This window comes from Dermacentor variabilis, chromosome 2 (assembly GCF_050947875.1).
Source record: "Dermacentor variabilis isolate Ectoservices chromosome 2, ASM5094787v1, whole genome shotgun sequence".
In the NCBI taxonomy this organism is placed as follows: domain Eukaryota; kingdom Metazoa; phylum Arthropoda; class Arachnida; order Ixodida; family Ixodidae; genus Dermacentor; species Dermacentor variabilis.
This window is the reverse complement of record NC_134569.1, coordinates 168,766,224-168,779,745: the sequence shown is the minus strand read 5'-3', so window position 1 is coordinate 168,779,745 and position 13,522 is coordinate 168,766,224. Positions and strand designations below refer to the sequence as shown.

Genomic DNA, 13,522 nt, shown 5'->3' with positions numbered 1-13,522 from the left:
CATCACTTGAACCAACCACCCTCGAGTACGTCCGTCAGAATGTCTGATTCTGTTTGTGACGAATGTGATGTGGCCATTAAGCTAAATGATGACTATCTGCTTTGCTGCGAATGCTCGGATCAATTTCACATCAGTCATATTTGTACGGGAGTAACCAAGAAAAAATTTGGGTACAATGATGTTGAATTTAGGAAGTCTTAGCGCTGCCCTTTGTGCCGCAGTAGTAAGGTAAGCTTCGCCGTTTGTAAGGTGCAGGATGCCTCGACCGCCACCATGCTCCTGGAAATTAACAAAAAACTTGATGAGCTGCTCCCACTCAAGCAACTGTTAGTGAAATCGAGGCATCAGTAAAGCTACTATCGGAGAAGTACGATGATGTCCTTGTGAACCTTGCCAAGCATGATAGCGAAATAAAGACGCTCGCTGCCAAAGTGATTAAAATTGAGGCATCGTGCGCAAGCATAGAAGTGCAGGCCTTCCGCGCCGCGGTTAACGACCTGTAATATCATAGTCGAAAGCTTAACCTCGAATTTCATGGCATCAAGCAAGACAGAGACGAATAGCTCATGGACAAGCTAAACGTCAAAGCGTCTGAACTGGAACTAGCTCCCCTAACTGAGGAAACTGCCTCCGCCATCCATAGATTAAAATCAAGAAACACGACTCCGGGCATAATCATTCGCCTTACTCGCCAGTCAATAAAGGACAAATGGCTTGCTAAGAAGAAACTCCTTCCAGATATCGTGCCTGATTCATTCATGCTGGAAAATCTGACGACACAGGATTGAATGCTTCTGAAGACGGTGAAGGAATGGGCGCGTGTCAATAATTTCCGCTTTGCATGGTACCGTAATGGCAAGGTCTTCGTGAGGAAAGAAGAGGGTCAGAATGCTTGCCTAATAAAGTGCGCGGCTCACCTTGATAAGCTGGTCTTTTAGGTCCAAGTAACAACACATTTTTTTTTCTTTCATGTCATAATGGCATCCTTATGTAAACCTTACGTTTTTCCTTCCGAATTAATGGCGTTCATTGGACCTGCGCACAATGGATCAGTTCGTTGTATTCATGTAAACTCTCAGTCGGCCAGAAAAAAGACAGCTGAACTTGACGCCATGTTTAGCAGCCTGGATCTGGAGTTTGATTTTGTTATGGTGTCAGAAACTTGGTACCACCAGAGCTAGTTTCCCTACCAGCTCCCGAACTATGATTAGTTTATTCGATCCAAAACTGCTTCACGTGGCGGTGGTGTGTGCATGCTAGTGCGAAACTGCCTCAACGTGAAGTGTGTTGAGGAATTTTCCTGTGTCACTAATGATTAGGAAGTGCTGTCAATCCTTCACGCGCGTACAATTTACTCTGTTTTTTATCGTCCACCTAATGTAAATTCTGATTGTTTTTTAGCTCTTCCTTCAAAGGCTTCTTGAACACACTTCTGATTTCCAGTACAATATCATCATCGGAGGTGACTTTAATATAGATCTTTGTGTTAACACTGTCCTGAGGCGTGGTTTTGAGCTATTGATGCACTCTTTCGCCTGCCGTAATGTCATACGTTCTCCTACTAGAGTCGCTTCTGATACTTCAACATGCCTTGAATTGTTCATCACGATTTGCGGTCAGGCTGATATCAAATCTGGTGTTCTTTCATATCACATCAGCGACCACAGGCCAATTTTTTTTAGCTGGAAACGTAACTCAGAAAATAAAAAGAAGTGCTTCCTATATTTCAAACCATCACCAGCGATAAGCTTGACCGCTTTCGGAAGAACTATGTAAAGTTGACTGCAGTTGTGTTTATTATTCCCAATGAGCTGACACCGCGTATGAGCATCGACACCTTTAGCACGTGTTATCAGAGACATTTTCAGTTCCGTCCACGAAAGCCTCGCGCGTCCTGAATTCGCAAACCGTGGGTCACGAATGACCTATTCAAAAAAATAAAGAGAAAAATAGGCTCTTTAACCGGTTTATTATTTCCAACGATCCTGGTGATTTGAAAACATTTAGGTCCTTCCGTAACCGGCTTACAAAACAGCTATGCACGGCTCGTGCCTCATATTTTGAACAGAACTTTTTAAGAGAGAGAGAACAACTTTAGTGAAAATGCCTGCAGAGTCGGTTAGGCTCCCTCCACGCAGGGAAGACAAGCTTTTACCGCGACGCGGCCACTACGTCAGTCTCATGCATTGTGCTCCTTGAGGTCTTGTTTCCTCGCTACTTCCGCGGATCCGAGAGGGCCGCCGCCCCCTTCCTGGGGGTGCTGCCCCCTTCTCCTCGGTTTCGCGCGGTCGCTGTCTCTCTAGAGCTGCTGAGACCTGCTGGACAGCGTTGAGTTGTGTCTCTTGGTTATAGCTCCTCGCTGCAGGTTCTAGCTGCGGCGGGATCGTCGTCTTCTCGCTGGCTTCTCGCGGATTTATTCTACAGTCCCAAAGGATGTGAGCCGCGGTGGCTCTCTCCTTCGCGCACAGTCTACACACGTCACTCGCGTACACGCTCGGACACACGTGCTATAGCTAGCACCAGGGGGAGCAGGGACCCCGTCTGTAATTGCCTGTATAACACTGCCTCCTTCCGGGTAAGCCCCGGGTGAGGTGGCGGCATAGTCTGTCTGTTAAGTCTATACCACTTCCCTATTTCGTTGAAGGTGGTCATCTTGTCCTTGGCACTGCACCGCGACGAACACTCCGAGTCGGCGGTGCTTGCAGCTGCGCGGTTGGTTAGTCCTCGCGCGGCTGTGTTGGCCGTCTCGTTGTGGTTCACGTTGCCGCGTTCCGACACGTCACTGCCCATGTGGGCTGGAAACCACTTGATTACCACAGCGCTTTTGCGTCCGATGTCTTCGCCCTTGCGCAGTATGCGCGCGCCCTCACTACATACCCTACCCTTGGCGCAGTTCTTCACTGCCGTTCAAGTCACACAACACTGTAGTGCATTCGGGGTCGGAGACGGCAAAGGCGATGCGCACCTACTCCGACCGGTGCGCCTCTCGAGTCCAGACGCTCGTCGCGGTCTTCGTTGCACCCGTCGATGCCCCGACAGCCACCACCGCGTATGCGTCGCTGCTCCCTCGATACTCCACCGCGTCCACGTAGACGGCGCCTTCTTCTCTGGCGTGGAGGTCTACGAGAGCCCTGGCCCTCGCCAACCTCAGCTCCTTGTTGTGCTCAGGGTTCACGTTCGTCGGGATCGGGCAGGCCCTGAGCTTTCTGCTGATGCTATCCGGTATAGGTACGTCTTTCTTCTGCTTGCCTTCCCTCGGCTCGAGGCGGAGATCCCGCTGTATCTGTCTTCCGGTTCTCGTTTCAGAGAGACGCTCGAGTGGCGCCGTTCTCTGTGCTTCGGCTCTCTCCTGCAGCGTGTTGTGGAGTCCCAGCGACAGGAATTTTTCGGTGCTCGTGCTCCCGAGGAGGCCGAGTGCCGACTTATACGCCTTGCGTATGGTGGCGTCTATCTTGTTACGTTCGCTCGGCCTCCACTTATGGAAGGCGGCCACGTACGTTATGTGGCTAACTGCGAAGGATTGAACAAGCCTAGTCAGGCTCTTTTCCTTCATCCCCGCTCTTCTGATGGACACACTCTTGATGAGTCTCATTGCCGCGGCCGCTTTGCCCGCGAGCTTGTTGACCGTTTCACCGTTGACTCGGTTTCGCTGGATGAGCAGCCAGAGCACTCGAATCTTCTCGACCTACGGTATTACTTGTCCTCCCGCTGTCTTGACCGTGATCTTGGGACGCTCTTACTTGACTTCCATATTCTTGCTTTTCCTGCCCGCTCCTGTCGGTGTCGGTGGAACTTCGGACGAATTGTGGCCAGCAAATGTTATGCCACTGGCAGCCCCGTTTACTCAATGAACTCACCAGATGCAATATCGATGTGCTCATTTGCTCCGAAAAAAATCTGCGTGATATGTTCCTGCAATTTTGACTGTGCACCGTTGTACTTAGTGATTTCTGCCCTTAGTGTTTTGCTCTTCTTTCTGTTTTTCTCCTCCTTATTTTCCCTTAACGTTTCCAACCTGCCCTGCTGCTGCCATTGTACACGGAACCTGGGGCCAGTCCAGCTGCTTTTCCGCAGCTTTATTCCCCTTGTTTTGCCGCCGCAACCATGTACCTCCTTGCTTGTGGAAACAAATAAATAAAAAATTCTGGCTTTCTTTTTTATTCAGTTTTAATCAGTCGTGCACGATTCTATCTCTGTTCCTTAACGTTTATAGTGCCTCCTATTTCTTAATTACATTTACTTTAAATGTAATTAATATTGATCCTCGGTTGTGGGTGCGTGCCATATTAGGAAAATCGTCACAATCACGGGTAGTTCAACGGGCGTTAGCATATCGCGACCGCTACTGGCGCAATCACGCTGTCCATTATTAATATTCCCCCCTGCTGGACAGATAGGTGGATAGGTTTATATAATTCCAGCGCACAGCCGCGCGAATGTGCTGGAGAATCACGTGTTCGAGAATGACGTCAGCTGCTGTCAGGCTGCTTTGCGCAGGCGCTCGAGCGCCGCTTTCTCGCTCTGCTCGATGCACCGAGGAGACGGCTGCGACGGCGTGCCTGCTACGGAGTCGCAAACGAAGGCCCGCTCAATTTTCCTAGCGTGCATCATCCACGGTGCGTCGCTCGTTTCCGTGGTTCTCGGTCGCGAGCTTCACCAGGAGAACACCGGAACTTGGCTCAAGCTGACGTCCTTACGCGTCGCCGGCCGTTTGTATGAGGTAGCGGAGGATTTCCCTTAGCACTTCTTCGGAAAGACTCCTTTTCATCGGATCTGCATGAATGATAGGTTCTGTGCGTCATAGATCACACAATTTGCGTCGACCAAATTCGTAGGAAGAAGCTACACAGCAAGTCTATATAGACTCGTCAGGAAGCTTTAGAGTTGAAAAAAAAAGTCCTTCTCCAGAGATTCGTTTCCAATGTTTTTGTTTATGAACATCTTCTAGCTTGCGGGCTACGACGAAACTTATCTGACTCATTCAGTGTCCCCGCGCAACGAAGTTTAGGACAATGACGCCTCACTCTCCGATCTTCTAGCACAGTGTGTAGCACGTGTGGTAGAGGAATTATCGATCGTATTGGGGACTGCGCAGCAATTACCCCGTCCCCAATACGATCGTAGTCAGTTGCTGATTCAATTGAATTGACTTGAGTTTATTCCGCAACAAGAAAATGTTACGAGGAGGACAGGCTTGAGGAGCCCTGACCCCCTGTCACACGGGCAAGCATAAAAGCGTGCGGCTAATGGAGTACAACCTACTAAGAGGAAAACACTTACAGGAGTTATAAAACGTCACTGTAAAGAACGTTTGATAGACGCAATCGGGGTTACTCTCTATTTAGGTTAGCTTGTGAGTGAAAACAAAATATGATGCAGTTCTCGCGAAGCGAGGGAATCGATCTAGGCGAAGCTTTATGAACCACCGAGCATCCCACAACAACAGGGGTCCACCTTGCCGAGAAAGTTGAACATTCATTTAGTGTTCAAACGTGTTCAATCACAATACACAGCCCGGTCGACCTTGTTGAAACGCGCAGCAACTCACAGTACTATGAGAGACGGGAAATGAGTTACGGTGACGAAGGTGTCCCGTTGTTTGAAACTTTGTCACCTGGCAGATGCGCGGCCTCACTTTTTGTAAGTAACCGGTTGCGACGTGATTATCTGACGCGAATAACACGCCTAGCTTGTCAAACTGCTTTGCGAATATAAACGCCTTCGAAACGGAGCCCGGACACTAATTAAACACGTGTGTGCCGTGTATATATATATATATATATATATATATATATATCGTTTATAAGTAATATAGTTTTAAGTATGTGCGCTCTTCAACGTCATCCTCATGATCAAAAAAGGCATACAGAGAGATATAAACCAATGCATGCGGAAAAAGCAACAGAAGAACGATCGCTTTCTAGGTCTAACCTTCATAATTCATTCTGCTCTGAAGGTCTGATCATAACGTCTGATCTGAAGCAAAACAGATTCAAAGAAGATAGTCACAGGATCGTGTTCTTTTCTTTATTTAGCTGTTTTTCGTGCGCACATAAACAACCAACCAACCTCACTCAAGTATTTACTTTTTATGCATGGCCACCTCTCTGTCAGTCATTTTCCTTTTGGGCACCGAAAATTGCTTAGACTAACGCTTCCCGACGGGTGTGCAACGTTAACGCTGGCACTTGACGGCTGGTTTGTAGTTTAACGTTAGGTCGAAAGGCACGTGTGGCAACATTTATTGAGTCTCAGTTTACGTAATCTCCGGCGGGCAATAGTAGATGACGTAACCAGAGGCCATGGGAACGTACCAGCAGTATGCATCGAGTCAGAACAAGCTTCATCTTGAACCAAACTCCGACACTTGTGTCAACCAAAAATATCCATGTGCATGACCGGCAACTTTCGTGCGCTGCAGAGCTCGATTGAACTTTGGCAGGCAGAGGACGCTAATCTAGATAAAGTCTAATCCGCCACGCTGCCGATATCACAATCTTGTCAACTGCAATTGATTCAGATTATTACTGCGGCCAACGTGACTGACTCATATTGCCGCCAATGCAGAAGTTTACAACATGACAGCGTAGCAATAGTCGGTGTGTTAAACGGTGTCGCCACTGTAACAGCCATGGCCTGAGGCAGAGATGGGAACCGAGATATAAAATCAGCAGATTTTTTTTTGTTTTACTGATCATCAAGACATTTCTCAGACGCACGCTCTGCGCCACCAAACTTTTCATAGTTCGCCTTCAGCCAGTGTCTATCTGTCGTCGCTACACCGAAATTTCACAGTCAATGATTGCACCCGGGCGAAGCAGCTCCACTTGTGCAAAATATAATGGTAGTTAAAACACGCTTTAGATGCCAAAGTGTGCGTACACCTACGCCCCGATTTGAACGAGATCACAAAACATTGGTCCAGTCACAGCTGCGTTATCGACGATGGTCGTGGTCAGGTGCCTAGGTGTTATCTGTGGCAAGTCTGAGGAAAATCAGCGCAGGCTACCTTCGATGTAAAGAGCACAAAAAAATGATTAAGCCCCAGTGTGAAACACTGCGAAGAACGTCCAAGCCCATATGCGTGCTCATAATTTGTTTTATCGGTATTCATTTATTGGAGTTCACTGCAGCCCAGAAACGGCTATTCCACGAGTGGGTACAAGTCTTAAATAGAGTGGAAAGAAGCTTGAAGCAACAAATTAGAAATTATAGAAAAAGTGGGGACAATTGCACTACACTGTGTTTCCAACAACTGCAGCAACAAATTCGTGCAATGGTAGAGAACGGATAATGCCAGGTAAGGAATTCCAAAGTTCAATGGTGAGTGAAATTAATTTGCTTAAATGTGTTAGTGAGGTATAATTGGATTTCTAGTAGTGTTCAAGAAAACTGCCAGTCGAAGAAGATTTAGCAAAGGAGAAGTATTCTCAATTTCGTAGTCGACAAGAGGAATCAATTTTATTGTAAGTTAACTTAAGAGAATCGGTTTTGCGACGAAGAGAGAGTGGAGCTAAATTCAGTGAAGGAAGGGAAGAGGACGGGAAGATATATCTTACGAACCTGTGGTATATAAAGATCACCGACTTCTTTGTACCGCATCAATTTCTCTTATATAACAGGGATGGTACCGGCGCCTCTCAACTTAGGCACGTTCTAGTATGGGCCGGGTTGAGTGTTATATAATAGAAGCTTAGTCTCTTTTGGGGCACACGGAGCTTTACGTTTCACATATCCCATTATTTCGATGCTATGTTCGCTATAGTCATAACATCGTGAGACTAACATAGTGTACTTGGGAAGAGGACACCTAAATATCTACAATTGTATGCCCTGCTTAAATACTTATTGTGCGATTAATCTAAAATTAAGACGTAGTCCTGTTTGTAAAAAACATTTCAAGCGGTTTTCCAAATGGTAATGTTCATTTACGTTTCTCACACCAGGGGGGAAAATAGGGCGAATGGAATGTTAAAGCCTAAGTGGCCTTCGGGTGTATAAATTACATCGGAAAGGATACAGTCTTCAGGCGTATAGCCAGGTTTTAGACGACAAGTTATTTGGCATGTCATTTGTTAAGACGTGTCAGCGGACGCTACAGACCAAAGTTGTGCCCCACAGCAATGCACAAATATTATAGTTTTGATTGCTTAATGCACTTGCCCAATTGGCTTACTCGGCCTGATGAAATTCTGTTCACGAATGCACCACTAGTTAGCTTAAAAGACTGCGTAAATTTATTTGATGTGTTATATAAGAACGTTTGGAATAGCATGCGTATTTGATGTCTTCAGTCGATGCGCGAACGCCTGTCACCAAGTGACTGCGTCACCACGTGACTGCATTTTGGTCTCATCTCCCGGCGCCTGAGCCACATCCCAGCCGAGTAGTTCTTGTCTGGCCGCTACTTTTCAGCTACCATAAGAATGATGAATAGTGCAGGGATTTGTCTTAACTCCGTACTTATGGCTTCATATGTTCTCATCGCTTTACTGATTTCGCTTTCCTCTTGGTAGTTTACAAAACAGGGTGACCAACAAGTATCTTCGGATGTTGGTTTGCGCTTCTAATTCTGGGCGAGCAAAAAGCGATAGCGTTATATATCTGTTTCTGCTACTCGGACGAAGGCGTGGGTAGGATACGTATTTCTACACCATTTATATCTAAACAATCATATTTTTTTTCTAAAGAGATAAAAGCAATAAGCATCTGCGCACATGTGCTGTTCGGTTACTTAGCCACTATTTATTCACATACTGTCGGAAACAGTCTCAGCCAGATGGTGCATGCACAAGACCTAAGAATCATTTAAGGTACCTATTACATGGTTCTTTTTCTATCTAATGTTCTGCGCCGCAACAGAAAAAAACTAAGAAGCCCCATGGCTGAATATGATGCCCTTGTAGGCCTCCGCTTACGCCCGGCTTTTTTTCCGGCTTTACAAGACAGCGCTTGAACGTGCGCAATTAATGCATCGTCCAACATCACGACAGTGCACGTTTACGCTGGCTCACTTAGTAGAGTGAAACACCTCCTTCAAATTTCAAAGGATCTAGAACTATACCACGAGATCCACATACTCAACTAGCCATCACGCCGTAGGATGGAGGTGCTATGAGCAGAAGGTCGTTGAAGTCGTTTCAACGACATGACGGACGTACTGGCTCGATCACGAGTCTGATCTCAGACACCTGTATCTCCTCCGTCGGATCGCTTTCTTCTACAATAAACACAGAAATCGAGCCTTCGACACAAGAAACGCGCCTGGATTCCCCTATGTGATTGCTTCCTTCCCCGAAACTTTACCAGCCCAAAGCAAGTATCCTTTTTGGGGGCAACGGGATAGAGTGGCCCTCACCCCATATGTAACCTGGTCTTAGGAACCGCCAGAAGACGACAAAAAAGGGGCCCAATGTGCTGGGCTCTTCTGTCAACCTCAAAGTGTCCCCATTCCCTTTAAATGTGCCCTGTTACGTAAGCGATCAGACTTGAAATTAAAGAAAAACGATGGCATGAAGCTAGCCCTACCTGAAAAGTAAAAGCGTTGGTTGATACACACTATGTTTGCAAAGGCACTACTGCAGTTCGTGCAAGATGCCGAGTTTGAAGCCCTTATATGAGTTCCATTTTCTTATCCATATGTTTTGCGACAAATCCTCCTAAATGAAATATAGCAAATAGTTGGAAGGATTGTGTTAGATGAGACTAACGCGCTATCTGGTGCTGTGGAAGCATACTACTGCAACAGTCCTACGGCTCTCTAGATGGTAGAGAGCGACTGAGCATTGCGCAACCCAATTCGGAGGTTCCGCCCGTCCAACATAATAGAAAGGAATGTCAATTCACATAATGAAATTTGACCTTATTTAGTCCTGTCACGTGTACAATACTGGTCAAATATTTCGGCCATGTTGTTTTCAAAGGCGAAAGCCTTAAGTGTCTCGTTGCAATAGCTCATACCGGAAAAATGTGACGCCTATTCTAGTGTCATGCAAAAAAAAAAGAAAAAGTCAGCGATGCCAAATATATCAGGACTGGCTCATACCCGCATAAGCAAGCAAGGATGCAGTGGCTTAATACGTATGAAGAAACAAAAGAAAGAACGACGGAAAAAAGAAAGAACAAAGAAACAAATGACTAAAGAAAGAAAGAATGAAAGATCTGATAGGTAGTGCATTGGGTACTCGCATGTGTCGTTGAGGAGGCCGACCTACGGCGCCATACATTTTCTGTAGGCAGCGGCTTGTTATGTCTTGCAAGAAGTCGGCCACTTCCGATCGTATAACTTCATGCATTACGACATGTGCGGCAGGTTTCCACGTGCCTTCACATGTTACAGGAGTGTAACATGCTGTCGAACTTTTTGCTCCCGCAGGGATCGCCACACGGCGTAATAGCGTACCTAAATGCGTGCTAGCCTACTTCGTGTAGAAACATCGCAGTAATGCTGTTATGGCCCTCGTGGGTTCTTTGTTGAGGACTTTAAAGATTATTAATATATGAGTCGGTTGAACTGCGGTTGATAGACAATAAAATGGCAGAGAAGAATGAAAGAGCCACGATGTCACCTTTGCACGCGCCAAACCACTCTGACGCAGGCATCCGCATGAACCCTGTTTAAAAACGAAGAAGCGAGCTGCAGCTTTCAAGAAAGAGCGGGAAAGGGTCAAATTTGCCCTTGCTAACCTAGCCGTGTATCGCGTGTATCACGCGATATCACGCGATTATCACGAGTAGCTTTTGGCTACAAAGGATGATCGGTTGCGGCCTTTGTTGGCAAGAACAAAAACTTTCACATGCAGTCGCAAGTTGCACGAGGCCTTCTTCATAAGGAACAAGAAAGTTGATTGTGTCATTGATACCTGATCAGATTGTATCAGAATGAAATCAAGTTTCTAGCACGCTCGCAGGCCAAGATTTAGCAGACATGAAAATATAATTATACGCGTTCTTCTGAATGAACCCAGTCGCGAGTGCGCCCGACCTAGTGCTCGTCTTGTCCATGTTTCTCTTTTTCGTAGCCCCTCACTTAACGATGTACGACCGTCTCGTCCAACAGCAGGCACTATTTAATTTACACTTCATTTAGGAAATCACTCTAATCATTCAGTATTCCTTCAATGTCTTTTTTACTGTATGGATTCTTGATGACCTTTGCTTAGTCCGCTTTCAGTCGTCAGCAGTCCATGTTGAAGAATCAGGATGCACCACTAGCGTACAAAAGCACCGCGGAATATACTGCATATCGAGAAGAGCTCGCGTGATTCAGACGTTGTTTATGTAATTCTACGGGAATGCTATGCAATCCCATTGCCTGTGTAGCAAAGTAGTCCTAATGGGACACACGACGCGGCATTTGTTTCGCAGTTCACGCACACCGCGACACTGAAGCCAGACAACACATCCCCCCTGGGCTCACCGGCGAGGCGTGGGTAATGCCATCTGCCTAGAGGAGCTGACTCTGCCATCAGCTTCTTGATGGCCGTGTTCGCGCATGCGCCTGTCGTCTCCTGTGCCACCAATGTGCAAGGCCAGTCCTTTGGAGGTCACGAAAGCCACACTGGAGAGTGCACAGGCTTAAGTGGCCACGGCGCTTGCGGAAGCGGTTGAGGGCGAAGCAGGGAATTATCGTCAACAAGTGCCGCCGGCGACGGCTGATTAACACTCCTTCGCCGTTTGAACACCGCCGATACCGCACACGGAGAATTCCACCATTCATCAGGAGTGTTTCGGCTACGGTGTCATCAGTCCCCACCGTGCCGCAATTTCAAGTGTAATTAGCGGCGAAATGTCCGGCGCGGGTCTAGCTCTCCCCTTGCTGTGGTGGCGGTATATGTACGCGTGATTTCTTGCGTCTACTTCCCGTAGCGACTATCGTTCGCGCCAATTTCTGATTTTAGCGTGATTACGTGCGCCCATGTATTTGGCCCGTTATATATTTATCTATTTATGCGTAATTATCTTCGTTAACATTTATCGTTTAATTTTTTGCGTAATAATTCATTGGTTTGAAAGAGTTCCGGAAGGTTTGCCTAAGTGTTTCATAAGGTTTGCCAAAATTTTATTTCATTGAGCGACCTTCCAAACAACCATCAACCAAAGCCAGACATTGCCCCAAATGAACCTTGCTGTAGGTTTATTATATTAGATCGCGCAGCACAGCCACCTTGTACTAGGCTATTTCGTTGGTTTCTTCATATGGCGATGATTGTTAGCGTCTGCTTTAAATTGTAGCGTAAGTGCCCGTCTATATTTATTTTGTCCTACATATATATATTACTCAATTTAGACGGTTATGCTAATTTTATTCTTGAACATTTTAATTTATGCTGTATATTTATTGCGAAGTAACCTGGAAGGCTTGCTTGCTTGCCTCGGAGAACTTTTGTTTGTTTCCGACCTTCCAAACAAATGTCAACCAAAGCCAGACGATGTCTTGCAAAAAGCCTTCATGTGAGTCTATTGTACGCCAGTGAAACACGTCAACCTTGTCTTGTTGAATTGAGTCACAATCTTGCGAACCGAGCTTATAGAGCGTTATTGTTTGTGTACAAGAGCTGCGACTGTTCTGTGGGATAGTGTTTTATTGCACACAAGAAAATGCACTAAAGCGCAACTCTTATTGCAGTCGGCACAAAACATTGAAAGTCCATAAACTGCGAACATATTTTTGTTGCATTAAGAGCCATATAGTACATATAGCCTCTTCGTTTACAAAGTGCACAATTCAACCGCATGTGCTGGTAGTTTGACAAATGATGCTTTAGTATATCTGGTTAATAAATGACATACCAAAAGATACAGTGCGTTTGGTTGTACTTTCATTTTGGGGCCCTATGGTATAAAACTATTCTAATATGTATTTATTCCAATCGCCAGACATCAAATTGGCGTAGCCGGCGACGCCAGCATCGGGCGGTGACCCGCAGCCCTGCCTGAACTGCTCAATCAAATGCTCTCGTAGATTATAGGAGGTCACTTTGCTTTGCTTTCGAAATGAATTCAACATTGCCTACATTGAGTGGTATTGTTTTGTAACTAGCTCCCAGGAGGCGAAGAACACGCTGAAGTGGAGAGGGTTCCGACGGGGTCGAGCCAGCGCACTGAAAATAGATAACCGGATGAAGAGAGTGATGCCGGGGCATGCGATTGGTCCGCTTTCCCTAATTTTGGTGGCGGTGGCTTGTCTAAAATAAGGGCGGCGTGCAACGGAAGGCTAAGAATATCGCTAAAACAAATCTTCAGCAACGAAGAGTTGGCAAAGCAAGGTCGTAAACGTGCCGAAAGTACTCGAAAACATTACACGGCCCCGGAAAAAATATTATTATAGGCAAATCTATGGTCTCAGGCAGGTGCGAGTAGCGAGCGCCTAAACGATCGGCGGCAGCCATCTTTTATTCCTTTCGGGAAGGGGCAACCTGCGGCTATTCGGAATAAAATTCAGTTTTGTTCGGCATATTAATGCATCTTTAACGCGTAGACGTCACTTTGACGCGGTGAATTTTCGCGGCTTCGTGACGTC

At 46.4% G+C, this 13,522-nt stretch overlaps 1 protein-coding gene across 2 annotated transcripts in view; it reads left to right on the top strand.

Moving 5' to 3' along the window:
• Positions 1 to 13,522, top strand: part of LOC142572928 (uncharacterized) — a 38,835-nt gene that overhangs the window by 11,362 nt on the left and 13,951 nt on the right. The gene's annotated exons all lie outside the window — the stretch shown is intronic.